The sequence below is a fragment of the Macaca nemestrina genome, chromosome X (genome assembly GCF_043159975.1).
Source record: "Macaca nemestrina isolate mMacNem1 chromosome X, mMacNem.hap1, whole genome shotgun sequence".
In the NCBI taxonomy this organism is placed as follows: Eukaryota; Metazoa; Chordata; class Mammalia; order Primates; family Cercopithecidae; genus Macaca; species Macaca nemestrina.
In genome coordinates, this window is record NC_092145.1 from 15,714,130 (window position 1) to 15,738,694 (window position 24,565).

Consider the following 24,565-nt stretch of genomic DNA (forward strand, 5'->3'; position numbering starts at 1 on the left):
GCTCAAACAGAGCTAGGAGGCAGGACCTGACTCCAGAGGCGGGGCTTGGACAGCCGACCGAATTGAGGACTGGCTAAACCAGGTCTAGGGCAGAAGCAGCTTTCCTTAAGCCTTGTCTACCAATGTGTCATGTCAATTTACCAGTCCATGGCAACACCCAGGAGTTACTGCCCCTTTCCATGGCAATGACCTGACAACCTGGAAGTTACCACCCTCATCCTAGAAATTGCTGCATAAATTGCTCCTTAATGTGAATATAATTGAAAGTGGGAATCAGCATGAGTGCAGAACTGCCTCTGAGCTGCTATTCTGGGGACACCGCCCATGGGGCAGCCCTGCTCTGCAAGAAACAGGAACAGTTCCTCTGCTGCTCTGTACACTTCTGCTTCAATTAAACTTGCTGTTTAACGTCACCAGCTTGCCCTTGAATTCTTTCCTGAGTGAAGCCAAGAACCTCCCACCTAAGCCCCAAGTGTGGGGCTTCCCTGTCCCGCATCAAAACATTTCCAAATTGTTCAGAGCTTACTTTAGAAGGGAACAGCCTATGTCTTGGACCAACTATTTAATGAGGATTTATCCAAATTAACTTCCCTGTAGAATCAAATGATTATTAAAACAGAAATATTAAAAATCAGCGAATTCGCACCTTACATAGATTTTCTTCAAGCTTAAATGTAACCACAGCAATCTTTTACAGCTCAGACCAAAAGAGGATGTGGGGGGAGAAAAGTTGAAAACTTGTATGTGATGCTAATAAGTAAAAGACTGACTTTTACTGGGTTTTATTATTCTTATATTAAAATTCTCGGCAGGGTGCGGTGGCTCAAGCCTGTAATCCCAGCACTTTGGGAGGCCGAGACGGGCGGATCACGAGGTCAGGAGATCGAGACCATCCTGGCTAACACGGTGAAACCCCGTCTCTACTAAAAAAATACAAAAAAACTAGCCGGGTGTGGTGGCGGGCGCCTGTAGTCCCAGCTACTCGGGAGGCTGAGGCAGGAGAATGGCGTAAAACCCGGGAGGCAGAGCTTGCAGTGAGCTGAGATCCAGCCACTGCACTCCAGCCTGGGCAATAGAGCGAGACTCCATCTCAAAAAAAAAAAAAAATTCTCCGCAGACAATGTTTCTCTTTATGGCCAGCAAGTGGGCAGACCTCTGCCACTGCCCCCACGCTTGGTAGGCCACTGCTCCATCCTAAGCTACTTAACAAGAAAGTGGCCTAATTAGCACTGGGTTTGTGGCCTCCAGACTCCACTATTTGTCTTTCAGGCTGCTGGAGTGACTCTTGACAGGATGAGTTCTGGGTCCTCCTGAGGGCCTTTACTTGCTTACAGCATAGTGTGGTGTACAACAGACACCACTGTGACGTGGGTGAACTGGAGGTGGTTTTAGTGTCTTTTTGTGCGGTGTGTTATTGCCACACACATCACACATGAAACCCTCTTCCTAACTGGGTTCTGGGAATTCAGACCTTGATGTTGTTGCCCACACCTACCCTAAATACATGTAGAAACACCAAAACCCTTTTTCTTCTTGTCTGTGGGGGCAAAGTGTTCATTAGTCTTCATTTCTTAGTCCTCACCCACTCCTTATCCCCCCCGATGGCTAACTGTATACCTGTTGGTCTGGCCCCCAACCATGCAGGAGCCTGCCTCTCTCCCTCTTACCAGTTTTTCTTCCTTAACCCCCTCCCCACTACAGACAAAGTCCACATCATCTTTTCACATTGTGCTGATTTTATTGCGTTCATCAACATGGTGGAACACTCTTGGTCTCAGATTCGGCCTTTATGTGATTGGTGATTCCCCAGAGTTGCCTATGGAGATGCTGTTGCTAGTTGTACATTTCTGATCCAGGCTCTGCATTTACTGGCAGCAGAGATGGTTACTTGGGATGGTTTGCTGTTGCCAATGGCTTCTGGGCTTGCTCTTGTGATTTTTATTTTCCGTTGTATTTTGTGCTTGCTCTTCTGAGTTTTAGTTTGCGTCTTATTCTGCTTGTGGTGACACGCAAATATTGTTGGTCTCATTGTTATCCTAGGCTTTTTGGAGCAGGAAGGAGGTGATTGAGTTTTCTTTCTTGAATTCCTTTGAAGGGGTTTTTTTACCTTTGTGATTTTCTTCTCCACCTGGAAGGACAACACATGAGCCAGAAGGACATTGGTTTAGGGGAAGAGAGAGAGGTTGTATAGCAAGCGGAGCTTCATGGATAGGAGTGCAGGCTGAGGAGGGGAGTGTGCTAGGCAAGGACAGGACAGTGGTCTTGAGAGAATAGAGGGGAAGAAGAGAAAGAACAAGGATAGGGTCATCTGACCTTGCCAGTTTTGTTGGTCTTTTGTTGACAAGAGTTCTTCTTTTCCTTCTTCTCTTTGGTTCTCGGGGTTGGCTTTTTCGTGCTTACAATTGGTTGTTTCGTATTTTCTTTGGGCTTCACTGGTGTGTGGGTCTCCTTAGCCATATTGAAGCCTCCCGGTGGTCTACCCCATGCTCCTGACCTCCTTATGTATACCCAGCCCTGGGTGACGAGGAGCCCCACCCTTCAGCTTTGTTTGGTCAGAATGGGGCACCCCTATCCAATGGTAGTCCTGGGGTGGCTTGGACATCACAAAGCACTGACACTTCTGTGGGGGTGGTGTTGCTTGGGTGGCCAAAATGTGGTCAGAGAAAGGGGATTTTTCCACCCCCAATACTACCTGAAGGTCCATTTCAAAATGACCTGCTACCCCCATCATTCCCCATGTTCAATTCTGGTGGGTCACATAGCAGGGAGAAGGTGTTTCCTTAAAGGCATTCCCTACAGCCACCCCCAGCCAGTGGTCCATTCTGTTCTCTCCCACCCGTTACCATGGCCTACTATTTTGGATGTCTTATCTACAATCCCCCCAGGGTACAGTGGCCTTATTTAATTCTCAGTCAAAATATGAATCATTCCACTTCCCTCAAACAAATTTCCATTTTGTATCTGTTTTGGTATGGTTTGTAAACTAAGACAGGTTTTGTGTGTGTGTGTGTGTTTGTTTACATTTCTAAATGGTTGAGAAAAAAAACAAAATAACATTTTATGATGTAAAAATTATGTGAAGTTGAAATTTCAGTGTTCATAAAACTTTATTAGAACACAGATACACTAACTTAACTATCAGCTATGGCTGCTTTGACACTACAACAGAGTAGTTGCGACAGAGATTGTATAGCCTGCAAAACATAAAGTATTTGCTATCTGTCCTTTTAAAAAAAAGATTGGCAACTCCTCATCTATTCTGTTCCATTGATCTATTTGCCTATCCTTATGCCAAAACCACATTGTCATGATTAATTTCATGTCATGTCATAATTTCATGCTAAGACATAAAATTAGGTAGCACAGCTCATCCAACTTTGCTCTTCTTTTACAAGATCATTTCAGCTATTCTAGGTCCCACATACATTCTTTTTATTATTATTATGCTTTTAAGATCTAGGGTATAAGTGCACAATGTGCAGGTTTGATACATAGGTATACATGTGCCATGTTGGTTTGCTGCACCCATCTGTTATTTCTTGCATACTCACCTATTGTTTGCATTGTATATCTCCTCCATTCCAGTACTTTCAACCTAGCTGTGTTTTTATATTTTAAGTGCATTATGTGTTAAGAGCATATAATTGGATATTGATTTTTAAATCAAGTTCATCAACCTCCGTCTTTTGTTGGAGTGTTTAATACATTTATATTTAGTGGAATTATTGACATGGCTGTGTTTAAGTGTACCCACTTGCTTTTTGTTTTGGTCTCTCTGTTATTTGTTATTTTTGGTCTCTCTGTTATTTGTTATATATATCCTTCTTTCGTGTCTTCTTTTGGGTTGAGGGTTTTTTTTTTTTGTATTTTATTCTGTTTTCTCTATTGGCTTTTTAATAATAGCATATATATATATGAGCATATATATATATATATATATATATATATATATATTTAGTTGTTGTGTGGATTACAATATGCATCCTGATCTTGTTACATTCAACAGAGAATTAATGAAAGTTCTAGCCAGATCAATCAGGTAAGAGAAAGAAAGAAAAGACATCCAAATAGGAAAAGAAGTCAAGCTATCTCTCTACACAGACAATGTGATTCTATACCTAGAAAACCCTAAAGATCCAGCAAAAGTTTCCTGGAACTGATAAACGACTTTAGTAAAGTTCCAGGATACAAATATCATTGTAAAAAATCAGTACCATTTCTATACACAAATAATGGTCAAGCTGATAGCCAAATCAAGAAGTAATCCCATTTACAACTGCCACAAAAAAAAATTGCTTAGTAATACATCTAACCAAGAAGATGAAAGAGATCTACAAGGAGAACTACAAAACACTGTTGAAAGAAGTTATAGATGACACAAACAAATGGAAAAACATTCCCTGCTCATGAATTGGAAGAATCAATATCATTCAAAGGGACATCCTGCCCAAAGCAATCTACAGATCCAGCATTATTCCTGTGAAATTACCAACATCATTTTTCACAGAATTGGAACGAAACTATTCTAAAATTCATATGGAATCAAAAAGAGCCAGAATAGCCAAAGGACTTCTAGGCAAAAAGAACAAAGCTGGAAGCATCACAATACCTGACTTCAAACTATACTACAAAGCTGCAGTGACTAAAAGAGCATGATACTGGTACAAAAACACACATAAACCAATGGAACAGAATAGAGAGCTGAGAAATAAATCCACACACCAACAGCCATCTGATCTTTAACAAAGTCAATAAAAGTAAGCAGTGAGGAAATGGCAGTCTTCAATAAATGGTGCTGGGATAGCTGGCTAGACATATAGAGAAGAATAAAACTGGACCCCTAGCTTTCACCACATACAAATGTAACTCAAGGTGGATTAAAGATTTAAATGTAAGACTTCAAACTTTAAGAATCCTAGAATAAAAGCTAGTAAACACAACTCTGGGCATCAGCCTTGAGAAATAATTTATAGTTAAGTCCTCAAAAGCAACTGTTACAACAACAAAAATTGAAGTGGGTCATGCCTCTATCACCATGGAGTAACCACATTGGTGCGTTCTCTAAGGCTTTCCATCTCATTGTTGTGAGGTTACTGGGAACAAGGCTTTATCAGGGTTTATGGGAGCAAAGTAGACCTGTGATCAAGATGGCCAACTAGATACACAGCCAGGAGGAACATCTGCCACTGAGGGATTGGGACATTGGGAAGACTGGTGCACTCTTAGCAGATCTTCAAAGGGAAGGCATTGAGAGCAGATGTAGGGAAGACACAGATGTTGGGCTGAAGGGGGAGGAAGCTGGAAACCCTGCACAGGGCTACCATGCACCAGGACTCATTCCTATCCCCCAACAACTCCTGGGGAAGGGATGAGTTGAAGAAGGAAAGAGCAACCTGCTCTAACCATGGGCCTTTGGAATCCTGGCCAGAGGAAACCCCATGACCACTGTGGACACTTGAGAGGACAGGGAGAGCTGCTTACAGAAGTGGTAGGGACAGAATTCCAGCCAGTGTGGAGTCCCAGAGGGTTTGATGCAGGAGCATCTGCAGTGGAACACAGCCAGGGACACCCATTCCCTTAGGCTCAACTTACTCCTGTAGGAGAGTTTAGCACTAGAGGAATTGTCATACATGAACTCTGCAGGGTGGTCTTGGCCATGAGACCCCTCAGTCTGCTGGACTCTCCCTGGGTGCTTGCAGTACAGGCTCAGGTGCCCAAAAGGGGTGTTCCTCTTGGTGGCCTGCATCATAGCTCCTGTGCTGGCAGACCACACCTGACAAGCAGAGAGCTCCAGGTGAGCAGCGTCCACAGACACATATCAGCCCGCACATGCACTCCTTCCACGCAGCCTCCCCAGTGGTACCTTGCCTGCAGATACTCACGCACGGCCACCTTCCAAATCACTTTGTTGGCACGTGTGTGCACAGGCAGATTTTGCCTCCCCTTTCCCACCAGCACACGTGTGCAGGTGCACCCTGCCATGGCACTACTGTGAGCATGAATGCATCCTGCCATTCCCATTGAAGCTTTGGAGGGCACAGAGCCCATTAACCCTACCTGCCACCAGCACCCTGCTCCTGTGTTGATGCTGCTGCTGCTGCCAGAAACCAGGCACCGAGAACTGAGACCTGCCCTGGCCCTGAGCAGCCCCTGCCACCCATCAACACACACAAGGAGCTCATCCAGTCCTGTGGCCACCATGGCCCCACCACTATGCTAAAACTGCCACCAGCACAAACATACACAAAGATGCCAGTGGGGGTCCCTGCTTCCCAACAACATGCTGCCAATGCTGCTGCAGCAGCAAATGCCCACATGACGGCCAGCATCCTGGCACCTGCTAGCACCCCACTGCAGTTGAAAAGTGGACACCTTATCATGCTGCCACTGACGCCACTCCTGCCGTTGGTGAACAAAGATAAATTATGCTGCCACTGCCCTACAAAGTGGTTTGATTGGCACCACCCATTTGGTTGGCACCACCCATTGGACTGTTGTGACCAGTGGTCTGGGAGCACCTCGGCCCCTCCAGTGCAGCAGGTTCCTACCTTGAGTAGCCAGAGAACAAAGCCAGGGCCTGATACTAGTCCTCCAGAGTTAGGACACGCAGTCTAGGATTCCCGAGCTAAGCCTTAGCCCCCTAAAATCTTCCAGAAATGAATCCAGTTGACTGAAAAAAACTTATACAACAGTCAAACTCCTAAGGTCATAAAATAGCATAAAAGGGGAAAAAAAAAAGATCCAAAAACAGCAACTTCAAAGATTGAAGGAAAATCAGCCCACAAAGATGAGAAAGAGCAATTGCCAGAACTGTGACATCTCAAAAAGCCAGAGTGTCTTCTTTCCTCCAAACGACCACACTAGTTCCCCAACAATGGTTCTTAAAGAGATGGAAATGACTGAAATGACAGAAATAGCATTCAGAATGTTCATAGGAACAAAGATCATCAAGATTCACGAGAACATTGAAACCCAATTCCAGAAAGCTAAGAATCACAATAAAATGATACAGGAGCTGGCAGACAAAATAACCAGCATTGAAAAGAACATAACTGACTGATTCAGCTGAAAAACACACTACAAGAATTTCATAATGCAATTGTATGTATTAACAGCAGAATAGACCAAGCCAAGGAAAGAATCTTAGAGCTTGAAGACTGGCTTTCTGAAATGACAGTCAGAGAAAAATTTTTAAAAAAAGAATGAAAAGGAATGGAAAAAAACCTCTGAGAAATATGGTATTATGTAAACAGACCAAATCTATAACTCATTGGCATCCCTGAAAGAGATGGGGAGAATGGAAGCAACTTGGAAAACTTATTTCAGGTTATCATCCATGAGAAATTCTGCAACCTATTTAGAGAGGCCAAGATTAAAATTAAGCTAATACAGAGAACTTTAGCAAGATGCTTCACAAGAAGATCATCTCCAAGACATGATTATCAGATTCTCCAAGATCAGAATGAAAGAAATAAAAAATGTTAAAGGCAGCTAGAGGGAAATGCCAGGTCAGCTACAGAGGGAAGCCCATCAGACTAACAGCAGACCTCTCAGCAGAAACCCTTCAAGCCAAAAGAGATTGGGGGCCTATATTTAACATTCTTATAGAAAAGAAATTCCAACAGAGAATTTCATATACAGCCAAACTAATCTCCATAAGCAAAGGAGAAAAAAGATCCTTTTTGGACAAGCAAATGCTGAGGGAATTTGTTATCACCAGACCTGCCATTTTAGAGCTCCCGAAAGAAGCAATAAATATGGAAAGGAAAGACTATTACCAGTCACTACAAAAACACTTAAGTACACGGACCACTGACACTATAAAGCAACCACACAAACAAGTTGGCATTATAACCATGTAACAATATGATGACAGGATCAAATCCACACATACCGATACTAACCTTGAATGTAAAGAGGCTAAATTCTCCAGTTAAAAGTCACAGAGTAGCAAGTTGGATAAAGAAGCAAGACCTGCTGGTAGGTATGCTACCTTCAAAAGACCCATCTCATATGCTAGTTTAAAGTCTGTTTTGTCTGAGATTGTGAGCTCTGCTTTTTTCTGGTTTCCATTTGCTTGGTAGATTTCCTCCATCCCTTTATTTTGAGCCTGTGGGTGTCATTGCGTGCGAGAGTTTCTATTTCTTCCTGATTTAATCTAGGAGGGTTGAAAATTTCCAGGAATTTGTCCACCTCCTCTAGATTTTCTAGTTTGTGCCCATAAAGGTTTTCATAGTAGCCTCGAATGATCTTTTGTATTTCTGTGGTACCAGTTGTAATACCTCTTGTTTCATTTCTAATTGAGCTTATTGGGATTTTGTCTCTTCTCTTCTTGGTTAACCTTGCTAATGATCTCTTAATTTTGTTTATCTCTTCAAATAATCAACTTTTTGTTTCATTTATCTTTTGTATTTTTCTTTTTGTTTAAATTTCATATAGTTCTACTCTGATCTTTGTTATTTCTTTTCTTCTGCTGGGTTTGGGTTTGGCTTGTTCTTGTTTCCGTAGTTCCTTGAGGTGTGACCTTAGATTGTCTATTTGTGCTCTTTCAAATTTTTTGATGTAGACATTTAATGCTATGAAATTTCCTCTTAGCACTGCTTTTGCCGTATCTCAGGTGTTTTGAAAACCTGTCATGATTATCATTCAGTTTAATGAAATTTTAAATTTCCATCTTGATTTCATTGTTGATCCAAAGATCATTCAGGAGTAGATTATTTAATTTCCATATATTTTTATAGTTTTGAGGATTCCTTTTGGAGTTAATTTCCAATTTTATTCCATTGTGGTCTGAGAGGATACTTGATATAATTTCGATTTTCTTAAATTTATTGAGACTTGTTTTGTGACCTACTGTATGGTCTATCTTGGAAAATGTTTTATATGCTGATAAAAATAATATATATTCTGCAGTTCTTAGGTAGAATGCTTTCTAAATATCTGTTAAGTCCACTTTTTCTAGTGTATTGTTTAAGTCCATTGTTTCTTTGCTGATTTTCTGCTTTGATGGCATGTCTAGTACTGTCAGTGGAGTACTGAGTTCCCCCACTATTATTGTGTTGCTGGTAGGCTGTGGAGAAAAGAGAATGTGTATACAGTGTTGGTGGAAGTGTAAATTAATTTAGCTACTGTGGAATTAAGTTTGGAGATTTCTCAGAGAACTTAAAACAGAACTACCATTCAACTCAGCAATTATACTATCAAAAAGCATATGCATTCAAATGTTTATCACAGCACTATTCACAACAGCAAAGAGATAGAATCAACTTAGGTACTCATCAATGGTGGATTGGATAAAGCAAATGTGGTACACGTATGCCATGGAATACTATACAACCATAAAAAAGAGTAAGATCATGTCCTTTGTAGCAACATGGAGGCAGCTGGAGGCCATTATCCTAAGTGAATTAATGCAGGAACAGAAAACCAAATGTCACACGTTCTCACTTACAAGTGGGAGCTAAACATTGGGTACTCATGGACATAAAAAAGGCAACAGCAGATACTGAGGACTACTACAGGGGGAGGGAGAGAGGTAATTGTTGAAAAACTAAGTACTGGGTACTATGCCCTCTACCTGGATGATGGGATCAGTCATACCCTAAACCTGAGCATCATGTGATATAGCCATGTAATAAACCTGCACATGTTCCCCCTGAATGTAAAATAAAAGTCAAAATTATAAAAAACAAATAATACAGCATTTATGTATAATAACATTAAAATTATGTCATGATGTTTACACCCTTTTTGCTTTTAGTGCTGTCGTTTTGCTTTACTTTTACTTATAACACCTCAAATATGTTGCTGTTAGTATATGATTTCAACATTCAATTGCCCTTTAAAAATTTGAAGGAAAATAATGTGTTATATTTTACTACCTATTTAGAATTTCCAGTGCTCTTCATTTATTACCTTATGTCTGAATTTCCATCTTGTTTTATCATTTTTATAAATTTTCCTTAGCATTTTCATATATTAGATATGCTGGCAACACAATTTGCCTTTATGTTTACAAGATTTTTTGCTGGACATAGATTTGTACATTGACGGGTTTTTTGAAATCACTGTATAACCAGCGTCTAGCATGATTCCTGACACACATAGTGAAGTCATTCCTTAAACACAAGATATGTCCTAAAATCAACATGTAAAATGAAAATCATCTGGTCAAATGACTTTGCATAATGCCTTAGGAAGGTGCGACATTGAAGAATGACATTCTTTTCTCAGAAAGTTCAGCACTGCCAGCTTTTCCTCCAGTGTAGGAGCAGATGACTGGGTTGTTCCTTTTGTTTGATCCTCAGATTAAGTAATTGGCTTGCACTCGTGGCTGACCACACTACATGAAAAATACATATCTAAACAAAAGAATGACGTTCAGCAAAGTGAGGTGTTCACACTATGAGACGAAAGAACAAATTCATGCCTTTCATTTCACACTCAATCCAGGGTATATATTAACTGAATATAATGGTGGGATAATTTGCCTGTACTATTTAGACAATTTTCTCCTAGTGTGTATAGCTGAATTCATGTAAATGAAACATGTCTATGAATGCCAATGTCAAAAAGTTTCTTTGCGTGAGTGACTTAATTAATTAACGCTGTTCTCTCTACTTAAACATCTTCCTTTTGTCTCTGCCTATCAAAACCATATACATCTTCACAGCCAAGCTGATGAACCACTTATTTTCCCCAGCAGGCTTATTATTTCATTTATGATGTGTCTACTCTGAAGTACATAATGCAAAACACCTTATACTCTTTGCCCTCCTTTAATCCTCACACCAACCCCATGAGGTAGGAATAATGAATGTTCTTCCCATTTTAAAGATGACACTGAGATGTAGAGAGGTTAACTATCTTGCTCAAGATAGGTGTCATCTACCTTGTTCACTGCTGTCTCCCTAGTGCCAAGAACAGTGTCTAAACAAAAATCTGTTGACTGGGTAGAATGGCTGTCATATTCTTGACCTGTTTCAACTCATGGCCCTAACCATGCTTTCTTATTTGCATATTGGCCCCAGCCAATAATATATTAATATTATAGATCTTTATTTGTTTTTTACATTTATATTACAAATCTGTAGGTACCTTAAATGTTTTTCCAAAGTGCACCTGCTCTTGAAGAGTCTGATATGCTTCTCCTTCCTCATAGCCCCGTAAGATGTAGGGTCTGTACCACCCACAGGACACTTAATAAGATATTACTTTGCATTGCAGGTACTTGCTGTCATACTAGACTCCAATTAACTTCAACAGGGATGGCGCCAGGTTCAAGAGGCCAAAGAAGAGACCCAGAGTCAGCAAATGAGACATAGGATTTCATTAGCAGGAAACATATACAGGGATGGTCCGGTGGTGCTGGGCTAGACAGAAGAATCACCTTACATACAGGGAAAGTCCAGTGGTGGTGGGCTGGGCAGGACAACAACAACAGCTTACAAAAAGCAACCAGTTTATATAACATATTCACTTAGCACCCTCCCCCTAACAACCTCCACCCAGCAAATTTCATTTAACCCAAAACAAAGGGCCTCACTCCCTTCTACATTCCACTGGATGGCCAGGGGTTCAGATGTTCCTCCTGGATGTATAGACAAGGAATGTATCTCCTAGTTGGCCATTTCTGGATTCCTTAGCTCAGAGCACACACTCAGGTGCATCTGCCATACAGGGTAATTCTCAGATTATGCTTAAGTTTAATTTCCCTGCCAGGTGCGTCTACCATACACTTGCACACACATCTCTACTGCTGTAGGAGGATAGGTACTCACTGACCGGTGTCATTCTCTGAAGTATTCATTAATGGAGTTTTGTTTAACATTGATTGATTGATTTTAAGTTGAAATATCATAATTATATGTATTTGTCATATATAACATGTTTTGAAATATGTATGAATTGGGGAATGTGGCTAAATTGAGCTAATTAACATAAGCATTACCTCACATACTTATTATTTTGTGGTGAGAACACTTAAAATCTACTCTCAGCAATTTTTAAGAACACAATACATTGTTATTAACTATAGTCGCCATGTGGTACAATAGATCTATTGAACTTATTCTTCCTAACTGAAATTTTCTATTTGGACCCTAGTCTTGACAAGGTAAATGACTAGAGTTAATTGCCCTTCTGCTGACATGGTCACGACCTTGACAATCTAGACCAAAGTAGATGTCTAAGCCTTGCAGACTCCTGGTTTCCATCATTTTAGTGTCCTCTTTCCCATACTGGCAGGAATTGGCCAACTGGTAACTATGCCCGAGTCTGTCTAATCAGGTAAGATCATTTTTTCTAGCAATTGCCAACTTCTGAAACATCGGAGATTTACAAAAATGTATTTTACTGCTGACTAAATATGCAAATCAGAAGATAGAAGGGTGACTATTTAAATATTGATGTGATTTACTTAGATCTTAAAATTTACTAATGATTTATACATGTCTGCCATGTGGTTTCGTGGAACCCTTGGATCATTCTGAAGTTTTGGACTAGGAACATGTTTAGCTTTTAACCAGAAAAAGAGATGCAATGATAATCACTAACCACAAATGCATCTGTTTTAATAAGCAGGGGTATGGTGAGGTTTACAAATGCAGAAGTCATAGTAAGAAGAGATCATAGAGTAAAAGGATCCAAGTTCAGAAAATTACCAATGGCAAAATCTAAACTAGGTAAAAATCACCAGACTAGACTTCTTAGAGAATTTTTCCATAGGCTGTACCTGTATCATCCTTAGCCAGTCCATCATTTTGATTACTACAGTGAGGCTTCAGGAGGGGTGGATGGGGAGACAAAGTTTGACATTATGTAGTAAGTGCTTACTGAATGCCAAGTTCTTTAAGTGGATTATGTCATTGAATCATTACAACTCCAGGATGAAGATACTGTTATTATCACTATCTTATGGAAGAGGAAACGGAGGCTCACACAGATCGTGATTTGTTTATGATCATAGCCTATAAGGGCAGAGCTTAGGCTTGAATCCAGATCTGACTCCATGTCCTGTGCTCATTTTACTATACCACACTGCCTCTCCGTGGTCTCCTTCTAACCTATGATAATAATAGCCAACGTTTATTGGGAACTATAAGAGCAAAACAATTAAAAATCTGGGCTTGTGCTTTATAAATAATAGTTACCATTCATTGAGTGCTAGTCATGTGAGGTGATAAGGGCTTTGCATGTAATAGCTTATTTAATCATCAAAACCACTCTACGAGGTAGGCATTATTATTTTATTCACATTTTACAGATGAGGGAACTAAAGCTCAGAGGGGTTAGACGACTGGCCCATAGTTAGCTAGAAATTTTCAGGGCCAGATTTCAAACCTGTCAGTTACCAGAGCTACAGTCCTTATACCTCCAGTTCAAACTTGAACGTGCATAAGAATCACCTGATGAGGCTATGAAACTACATATTCCTCAGCCCCATCCCTGACAGTCTGAATAGTAGGTCTTTTGAAGAAGTTTCCAGTATTTTATTGAGGACTTTTGCATCAATGTTCATCAGTGATATTGACCTGAAATTTTCTTTTTTTCTTGTGTCTGCCAGGTTTTGGAATCAGGATGATGCTGGCCTCATAAAATGAGTTAGGAAGGAGTCCCTCTTTTTCTATTGTTTGGCATAGTTTCAGAAGGAATGGTACCAGCTCCTCTTCGTACCTCTCGTGGAATTTGACTGTGAATCTGTCTGGTCTTGGGCTTTTTTTTGGTTGGTAGGCTATTAATTACTGCCTCAATTTCAGAACTTGTTACTGGTCTGTTCAGGGATTTGACTTCTTCCTGGTTTAGTCTTGGGAGGGTGTATGTGTCCGGGAATTTATCCATTTCTTCTAGACTTTCTAGTTTATTTGCATAAAGGTGTTTATAGTATTCTCTGATGGTAGTTTGTATTTCTGTGGGATCAGTGGTGATATCCCCTTTATCATTTTTTATCGTGTCTATTTGATTCTTCTCTCTTTTCTTCTTTGTTAGTTTGGCTAGCATGTTATCTATTTTTTTAATCTTTTCAAAAAACCACTTCCTGGATTCATTGATTTTTTGGAGGGTTTTTTTGTGCCTCTATCTCTTTCAGTTCCATTCTGATCGTAGTTATTTCTTGTCTTCTGCTAGCTTTTAAATTTGTTTGCTCTTGCTTCTCTAGTTCTTCTAATTGTGATGTTAGGGTGTCCATTTTGGATCTTTCCCGCTTTCTCAATGTGGGCCTTTAGTGCTATAAATTTCCCTCTAAACACTGCTTTAGCTGTGTGCCAGAAATTCTGGTACATTTTCTCTTTAGTCTCATTGGTTTTAAAGAACTTCATTATTTCTGCCTTAATTTCATTATTTACCCAGTAGTCATTCAGGAGCAGGTTGTTCAGTTTCCATGTAGTTGTGCGGTTTTGAGTGTGTTTCTTAATCCTGAGTTCTAATTTGATTGCACTATGGTCTGAGAGGCTGTTTGTTATGATTTCTGTTCTTTTGCATTTGCTGAGGAGTGTTTTACTTCCAATTATGTGGTCGACTTTAGAATAAGTGCTATGTGGTGCTGAGAATAATGTGTATACTATTGATTTGGGGTGGAGAGTTCTGTAGATGTGTACTAGGTCCGCTTGGTCCAGAGTTGAGTTCAACTCGTGAACATCCTTGTTAATTTTCTGTCTCATTTATCTGTCTAGTATTGACAGTGGGGTGTTAAAGCCTCCCACTATTATTGTGTGGGAGTCTAAATCTCTTTGTAGGTCTCCAGGAGTGTGTTTTATGAATCCGGGTACTCCTGTATTGTGTGCATATATATTTAGGATACTTAGCTCTTCTTGTTGAATTGATTGGTAACAACAACAAAAAAAAATCTGTCAGTATTTGTTTGTCTGGATAGGATTTTATTTCTCCTTCATTTATGAAACTTAGTTTGGCTGGATATGAAAATTCTGGGTTGAAAATTCTGTTCTTTAAGAATATTGAATATTGGCCCCCACTCTCTTCTGGCTTGTACGGTTTCTGCAGAGAGATCCGCTGTTAGTCTGATGGGCTTCCCTTTGTAGGTAACCTGACCTTTCTCTCTGGCTGCCCTTAACATTTTTTCCTTCATTTCAACCTTGGAGAATCTGATGATTATGTGTCTTGGGGTCACTCTTCTCCAGGAGTGTCTTAGTGGTGTTCTCTGTATTTCCTGAATTTGAAAGTTGGCCTGTCTTGCTAGGTTCGTGAAGTTCTCCTGGATAATATCCTGAAGTGTGTATTCCAACTTGGTTCCATTCCCCCTGTCACTTTCATGTATACTAATCAATTGTAGGTTGGTCTTTTCACATAGTCCCATGTTTCTTGGAGGCTTTGTTCATTCCTTTTCAATTTTTTTTCTCTAATCTTTTCTTCACGCCTCATTTCAGTAAGTTGAACTTCAATCTCTGATACCCTTTCTTCTGCTTGATTGATTCGGCTGTTGATACTTGTATATGCATCACGAAGTTCTCGTGTTGTGTTTTTCAGCTCCACCAGTACATTTATATTCTTGTGTAAACTGGTTATTCTAGTTAGCAGTTCCTGTAACCTTTTGTCAAGGTTCTGAGCTTCCTTGCATTTTGTTAGAACGTGCTCCTTTAGCCCAGAGGAGTTTGTTATTACCCACCTTCTGAAGCCAACTTCTGTCAATTCGTCAAACTCATTCTCTGTTGTTTTGTGGCCTTGCTGGGGAGGAGCTGTGATCATTTGGAGGAGAAGAGTAATTCTGGTTTTTGGAATTTTCACCCTTTTTGCACTGGGTTTTCCTCATCTTCATGGATTTATCTACCTTTTATCTTTGAGGTTGATGACCTTTGGATGGGGTTTCTGTGTGGGGATTCTTTTTGTTGATGCTGATGTTATTGCTTTCTGTTTTTAGTTTTTCTTCTAACAGTCAGGCCCCCTACTGCAGGTCTGCTGCAGTTTGCTGGAGGTCCACTCCAGACCCTATTTGCCTGGGTATCACCAGCAGAGGCTGCAGAACAGCAAAGATTGCTGCCTGCTCCTTCCTCTGGAAGCTTTTCCCAGAGGGACACCAGCCAATGCCAGCTGGAGCTCTCCTGTATTAAGTGTCTGTCAACTCCTGCTGGGAGGTCTCTCCCAGTCAGGAGGCACAGTGGTCAGGGACCCATTTGAGGAAGCAGTCTGTCCCTTAGCAGAGCTCGAGCGCTGTCCTAGTAAAACCCTCCTTGTCAGAATCAGCTGCTCTCTTCAGAGCTGGCAGGCAGGAACATTAAAGTCTGCTGAAGCTGAACCCACAGTTGCCCCTTCCCTCAGGTGCTCTGTCCCAGGGAGATGGGAGTTTTATCTATAATCCCCTGACTGGGGCTGCTGCCTTTCTTTCAGAGATGCCCTGCCCAGTGAAGAGGAATCTAGAGAGGCAGTCTGGCCACAGCCTCTTTGCAGTGCTGTGTTGAGTTCTGCCCAGTCCTTAGCACCGTGAGGGGGAAACCACCTACTCAAGCCTCAGTAATGGTGGACACCCCTCCCCCAACCAAGCTTGATGATCCCAGGTTGACTTCAGACTGCTGTGCTCGCAGTGAGAATTTCAAGCCAGTGGTTCTTAGCTTGCTGGGCTCTGTGGGAGTGGGACCTGCTGAGCAAGACCACTTCACTCCCTGGCTTCAGCCCCCTTTCCAAGGGAGTAAATGGTTCTATCTCACTGGGGTTTCAGGTGCCACTGGGGTACGAAAAAGAAAAACTGCAGCTAGTTTGGTGTCTGCACAAACAGCTGCCCAGTTTTGTTCTTGAAACCCAGGGCCCTAGTGGTGTAGGCACATGAGGGAATCTCCTGGTCTGCGGATTGCAAAAACTATGAGAAAAGCGTCGTGTGTGGGCGAGATAGCAAAATTCCTCGCAGCTTTCCTTGGCTGGGAAAGACAGGCTCCTCTGCCCCTTGCACTTCCCAGGTCAGGCAATATCCCACCCTGCTTCTGCTTGGCCTCCGTGGGCTGCACCCACTGCCTAACCAGTCCCAGTGAGATGAACAGTGTACCTCAGTTGGAAATGAAGAAATCACCTGCCTTTTGCGTTGGTCTCATTGGGAGCTGCAGACTGGAGCTGTTCCTAGGTGGCCATCTTCTGCTTGTTTATTTCAGCAGTGAATTCAAATGGGTCTGCAGCAACATCAATTCTTGCCTTCCACTCCTGCCCTAAAACTTGCCTCAGTCTCTTTTTCTGCCTTATGCCCCTCAGTCAGATTCTCAACATCGATGCAAAAATCCTCGATAAAATACTGGCAAACCAAATCCAGCAGCACATCAAAAAGCTTATCCACCATGATCAAGTCAGCTTCATACCTGGGATGTGAGGCTGGTTCAACATATGCAGATCAATAAACGTAATCCATCACATAAACAGAATCCGTGACATAAACAGAACCAATGGCAAAAGCCACATGATTATCTCAATAGATGCAGAAAAGGCCTTTGATAAAATCCAACACCCCTTCATGCTAAAAACTCTCAAAAAACTAGGTATTGATGGAACGTATCTCAAAATAATAAGAGCTATTTATGACAAACCTACAGCCAATATCATACTGAATGGGCAAAACCTGGAAGTATTCCTTTTGAAAACTGGCACAAGACAAGGATGCCCTCTCTCACCACTCCTATTCAACATAGTATTGGAAGTTCTGGCCAGGGCAATCGGGCAAGAGAAAAAAATAAAAGGTATTCAAATAGGAAGAGAGGAAGTCAAATTGTCTCTATTTGCAGACGAAATGATTGTATATTTAGAAAACCCCATCATCTCAGCCCCCAAATTCCTTAAGCTAGTAAACAACTTCAGCAAAGTCTCAGGATACAAAATTCTTGTGCAAAAATCACAAGCATTCCTATACACCAATAATAGACAGAGAGCGAAATCATGAGTTAACTCCAATTCACAATTGCTACAAAGAAAATAAAATACCTAGGAATACAACTTACAAGGCATATGAAGGGCCTCTTCAAGGAGAACTACAAACCACAGCTCAAGGAAATAAAAGAGGATGCGAACAAATGGAAGAACATACCATGCTCATGGGTAAAAAAATCAATATTGTGAAAATGGTCATACTGCCCAAAGTAATTTATAGATTCAATGCTATTCCCATCAAGCTACCACTGACTTTCTTCACAGAACTAGAAGAAAACTACTTTAAATTTCGTATGGAACCAAAATAGAGCCCATATAGCCAATACGATCCTAAACAAAAAGAACAAAGCTGGAGGCATCATGCTACCTGACTTCAAACTATACTATAAGGCTACAGTAATCAGCATAGTAATAGCATCGTACTGGTACCAAAACAGATATATAAACCAATGGCACAGAACAGAGGCCTCAGAAATAACACCACACATCTACAACCATCTGATCTTTAACAAACCTGACAAAAACAAGCAATGGGGAAAGGACTCTCTATTTAATAAATGGTGCTGGGAAAACTGGCTAGCCATATGCAGAAAACAGAAACTGGATCGCTTCCTTTCACATTATACAAAAATTAACTCAAGATGGATTAAAGACTTAAATGTAAAACCTAAAACTATAAAAAACCCTAGAAGAAAACCTAGGCAATACCATTCAGGGCATAGGCATGGACAAAGACCTCATGACTAAAACAGCAAAAGCAATTGCAACAAAAGCCAAAATTGACAAATGGGATCTAGTTAAACTAAAGAGCTTCTGCTCAGGAAAAAAAAAAAAAAAATGTAATCAGAGTGAACAGGCAACCTACAAAATGGGAGAAAATTTTTGCAATCTATTCATTGACAAAGGTCTAATATCCAGAATCTACAAGTAACTTAAACAAATTTACAAGAAAAAAAATCAAAAAATGGGTAAAGGATATGAACAGATACTTCTCAAAAATATATTTATGTGCCCAACAAACATATGAAAAAAAGCTCATCATCACTGGTCATTAGAGAAATGCAAATCAAAACCACAATGAGATACCATCTCACACCAGTTAGAATGGTGATCATTAAAAAGTCTGGAAACAACACATGCTGGTGAGGGGAGGAGAAATTGGACCGCTATTATGCTGTTGGTGGGAGTGTAAATTAGTTCAACCATTGTGTAAGACAGTGTGGTGATTCCTCAAAAAATCTAGAACCAGAAATACCATTTAACCCAGCAATCCCATTACTAGGCATATACCCAAAGGATTATAAATCATTCTACTGTAAAAGAACATGCACACGTATGTTAATTGCAGCACAATTTACAATAGCAAAGACTTGGAACCAATCCAAATGGCCATCAATGATAGACTAGTAAAGAAAATGTGGCACATATACACCATGGAATACTATGCAGCTATAAAAGGAAATGAGTTCATGTCCTTTGCAGGGGACATGGATGAAGCTGGAAACCATCATCCTCAGCAAACTAACACAGGAACAGAAAACCAAACACTGCATGTTCTCACTCATAAGTGAGATCTGAACAATGAGAACACATGGACACAGGGAGGGGATCATCCCACACTGGGGCCTGTTGGGGAGCTGGGGGAAAGGGGAGGGAGAGCATTAGGACAAATACCTAATATATGTGGAGCTTAAAACGTAGACGACAGGTTGATAGGTACAGCAAACCACCATGGCACATGTATACCTATGTAACAAACCTGCACATTGTACACATGTATCCCAGAACTTAAAGTAAAATAAAAATAGGTAAATAAATAAATAATAATATGTGCATTGAAATAAATAATGATAGCAATGCATAATAATGCATTAAATATAATAAGAATCCATGAATCCATACTGATATTAATTCATTAGTTATTGAGTTAATTATTGGAGTAGAAGGAACAGTTCTTCCTTAGAGTAAAATGCAAACTAATAAATCTAGAAGAGGCCGGGCGTAGTGGCTCACACTTGTAATCTCAGCACTTTGGGAGGCCAAGGTGGGTGGATTACCTGAGGTCTGGGGTTCGAGACCAGCCTGGCCAACAAGGTGAAACCCCATCTCTACTAAAAATACAAAACTAGCCAGCCGTGGTGGTGCGCACCTGTAATCTCAGCTACTTGGGAGGCTGAGGCAGAGGAATTACTTGAACCCGGGAGGTGGAAGTTGCAGTGAGCTGAGATCGCGCCATTGCACTCCAGCCTGGGCAACAAAAGCGAAACTCCGTCTCAAAAAAAAAAACAAAAAAAAAAACAAAAAAAAAACTAAACCTCCAGTACAGCAGTGTTCTTTAAAGAAACTTACTGGCCACTTGGTGGCAAATTGACTAGATTGGGTCCTCCCATTCTGGAAAGACCTACAGTTCATCTTTACAGGGATATATATATTTTAGAGACGGAGTCCTGCTCTGTTGCCCAAGCTGGAGTGCAGTGGTGCGATCTCAGCTCACTGCAACTTCCGCCTCCTGGGTTCAAGCAATTCTCCTGCCTCAGTTTCTCGAGTAGCTGGGAATACAGGTGCCCACCACCACACCCGGTAGATTTTTTGTATTTTTAGTAGAGACGGGGTTTCACCATGTTGGTCAGGCTGGTCTCAAACTCCAGATCTGAGGTGATTCTCCTACCTCGGCCTCCCAAAGTGCTAGGATTACCAGCGTAAGTCACCGTACCTGGCTTTTTTTTTTTTTCTCGAGACGGAGTCTTGCTCTGTTGCCCATGTGAAGTGCAGTGGCGTGATCTTGGCTCACTGCAACCTCCGCCTCCGAGGTTCAAGCAATTCTCCTGCCTCAGCCTCCCTAGTAGCTGGGATTACAGGCCCGAGCCACCACACCTGGTTTTTTGTTTGTTTGTTTGTTTGGTTTGGTTTGGTTTGGTTTGGTTTTTCTGGTATTTTTAGTAGAGATGAGGTTTCACCATGTTGGCCTGACTGGTCTTGAACTCCTGACCTTGTGACTCGCCTGCCTCGGCCTCCCAAAGTGCTAAGATTACAAGCATGAGCCACCACACCCGGCCAGCTCAGGGATAGATATTTACCCAGGCATAAGTTTGCCTTTTCTGCTTATAGAGCCTCAGCCAGCACCATTATCTGTGAGCATATGGAATTCCTGATCCATAGGCCTAGGAGCCCATACAATATAGCATCTGACCAGACTACCCCCTCATAGTAAAGGAGTTGCAGGAGAGAGACTGGCTCAAAGACTTCCCAAAGGCAGGGAACTCCTTAGACCAGATGACAATCCAGGACACTTCCACTTTCTAAGAGTTTATATTTGATTGACATTTTTTGTAAGTGCTTTCAAACACATGAAGTCAGTTGTTTCCAACTTTTATTTTTGATATAATTTCAAACTTAAAGAAGAGTTGCAATCATCGTAAAAGTACCCAAACAGACCACTCTCTAAGATTTGCCAATTGTCTCCACTTTGCCCCTGTGTTGGTCCAGATCCTCTGAAAAGCAGATGTCAATAAAGGATTAAATGTACAAGAATGTTATTAAAAGAAATACCTGTGTGAAAGGAAATAAGGAGGAAGCTTGAAGAGTCTGAAAGCACCCTCGGACTGCAATGAAATTCTGACTCTGGATGAAGGAAGCAAGGAGAAAAGGTTGGGTGGAAGTGTCCTGGATTGCCATCTAGTCTAAGGGAGTTCCCAGTCCTTGCTGGGAGTCACCCGTGGGTGGTGTAGCACAAGAGTCTCACATAGATTTCAGAATGCAATAGCTGAGGCCCTTCGCCAATTATGGTCCCTGTAGTAAGAGGTCTGTGAGGTGCATTCTCATTGCTGCCACTGTCCGTCCACATCTTTGGCCACACAGATTTACTCTACACGGTTTTGTGGAGAAGCTCCTGCATTGTCCCATGAACACTGTTTTCTGAGAGAAAGGTAGGAAGGTTATTAGTGGGATGAACTACAACTCCAGTCACCGTAGCTGGTCTTGGGGCCACAACTGAGAGTCACCCTCTCCCTCCTCTACTAGCCATTCTAAATCCACCTCTCCCTCAGCTATCTCCTCTGCAGGTCTTGTTGACTTCCTGGTGATGTGGTCCAAATCTTTATTCTTGAGTGGTCTGAGTCCTACTTAGTCTGGAATGACTGTACTTCCCTATTCAGTTAGAATGGGGCAAGAGAATACCAGGAGGCACCCAAGAGGATCACCTAGGATTGCCACACAATTCCTCCCTGCCACCATTGTGTAAAAACCGCCATGCCTTCTCCTGAACGCCAGGATCAACTACCCTTGCCAGTATAGTGGCTCTTCTTACCTGCCTGGTCCTGGGGCACAAGGAATCCAAAGTGCCCTGGAATCACCTCTGACTTGTAGTTCAATGGGACCCTTGCTGCGTTTCCTGGAAAGAGTGCATCCCCTTTGAGAAACAAGACTTCCGGCTTAGCAGAGCCCAGAGTTAAAATGACAGAAAGTATAAGCTCCAAGTGGGTCGTTAAGAGTGAAAGTAACCAGGGCCACTCATCCTTCCACTGCTGGGATTCTGAACTCTTGTATCCTTAACAGTGGTGCACAGCACCATATAGCAGTCTGTGACTTAACAAACACACTGTGCTTTGAAGGTTGGCTCCCCATTTTCAGAATGTTTCTTCTGAGCTGACACTTCAGTTGTACCTTTTGAAGACTGCTCCAGGCTGGGCGTGGTGGCTCACGCCTGTAATCCCAGCACTTTGGGAGGCTGAGACAGGTGGATCACCTGAGGTCAGGAGTTCGAGACCAGCCTGGCCAACATGGCGAAACCCCGACTCTACTAAAAATAGAAAAAATTAGCCGGGCGTGGTGGTTCATTCCTGTAATCCCCGCTACTAGGGAGGCTGAGACAGGAGAATCGCTTGAACCTGGGAGGTGGAGGCTGCAGTGAGCCAAGATGGTGCCACTGTACTCCAGCCTCCATCCTGGGCAACAGAGCAAGACTCTGCCTCAAAAAAAAAAAAAAAAAAAAAAAAGAAGGCTGCTCCAGTATTCTGTGAGACCAGCTGCCTTTGGATGGTGTGGTAGATGAGATGATCAGTGGAGCTCATGGCATTTGAACTACTCCTGCACCTCCTTTGCTATGCAGAGGTAGTTTAGTCAGATGCTGCGCTGTGTGGGGTACCATATTTATGGATCAGGAATTCCATAAGGCTGCATAGACTGGTGCTGGCTGAGGCTGTACAAGCAGGAAAGGCAAACCCATGCCTGGATAAGTATCTCTCCCTGTGAGGATCAGTTTCCAGGATGGAAGGGCCCAATGCAGTCAACTTGCCACCAAGTGGCCAGTACGTCTCTCCAAAGAATAGTGCCATACCGAGGGCTCAGTCTTGGTCTCTGTTGCTGATACGATGCTGAAATGGATGGGAAGAGTTTAAACAGGACTATAGTACTTAGAGCACTGAGGCAAATTTTGTCATTTTCTTCACCTAAATGTTAGAGTTTGATTTTAGAGTACCAACTTTAATGTTACTCCTCTCAGATGAAAAGGTTTCTATCTACTGTCTCCGGGCAGTTAAACCCAGATAACACAGTTTTTTAATGTCAGCACTGAGGCTGAAAGCTCACACCTGCTTTCATACCACTGTCAAAGAGGGAAGCTTTTACATGGAATTCATCCAGTCAAAATTCCCAGGCCCATGTTTCTCTCCTTATTTCTCTGGGCAAATGTCCTGCTGATGTTTACACACAGGTTTCCTTTTCACTCTTTTGGGGTTTTTTTTTGTTTGTTTGTTTTGAGAAGGAGTCTTGCTCTGTCCCCCAGGCTGGAGTGCAGTGGTGTGATCTTGGCTCACTGCAACCTCTGCCTCCTGAGTTCAAGCGGTTCTCCTGCCTCAGCCTCCCGAGTAGCTGGGATTACAGCCATGTGCCACCACGCCCGGCTAATTTTTGTATTTTTAATAGAGATGGGGTTTCACCCTGTTGGCCAGGCTGGTCTCGAACTCTTGACCTCAGGTGATCCGCCCACCTAAAGTGCTGGGATTATAGGTGTGAGCCACCATGCCCAGCCCTTTTTGCTCTTTATGGCTCTATTTTCAATAGATATTTGGAATAAACAGAAGTCCCTGTCAATTCTTTCCTTGCTCTATGGCTTTTGTGTGGTGTCAGACCCGCTCTAGGATGGCTGCTTTGACCATAAGGCAGATAGGGTTTCTTTTCCATCTCCAAATGAAACAAACAAAATTTGGTAGATATTATCTTTTTTTCATTTTATTTATTTATTTATTTATTTATTTATTTATTTATTTATTTTTTAAATGGAGTCTTGCTCTGTGACCCAGGCTAGAGCGCAGTTGCGGGATCTCAGCTCACTGCAACCTCCACCTCTAGGCTCAAGCGATTCTCCTGCCTCAGGCTCCGGAGTAACTGGGACTACAGGCATGTACCACCTTGCCCAGCTAATTTTTGTATTTTTAGTAGAGATAGAGTTTTTTTCATGTTGGCCAGGCTGGTCTTGAACTCCTGACCTCAGGTGATCTGCCTGCCTCAGCCTCCCCAAGTGCTGGGATTACAGGCATGAGCCACCGCACCCAGACATTACATACCATCTTTAAACTTTAGTGCACCTTGTGAAATATTAAGTACTTTAAGTCTGAATGGAGTAATCATTAAACACATGTTGACAGAAAGGAGTCAGAGGACTAAGGGCTGCAAAGAGAACTTGGAGACCATCTTGTCCGCCCTCTTCATTTTA

General features: G+C 41.8%; 1 long non-coding RNA gene across 1 annotated transcript; it reads right to left on the bottom strand.

Annotated features, from left to right (window-relative positions):
- Positions 1–1,716: 1,716 nt before the first annotated feature.
- Positions 1,717–2,744, bottom strand: LOC112426576 (uncharacterized). The gene is made up of 2 exons (XR_011618238.1): positions 2,314–2,744; positions 1,717–2,128 (listed from the first exon to the last, which is right to left on the bottom strand). It is a non-coding gene; the product is annotated as an uncharacterized lncRNA (long non-coding RNA).
- Between the last annotated feature and the right edge of the window lie 21,821 nt (positions 2,745–24,565).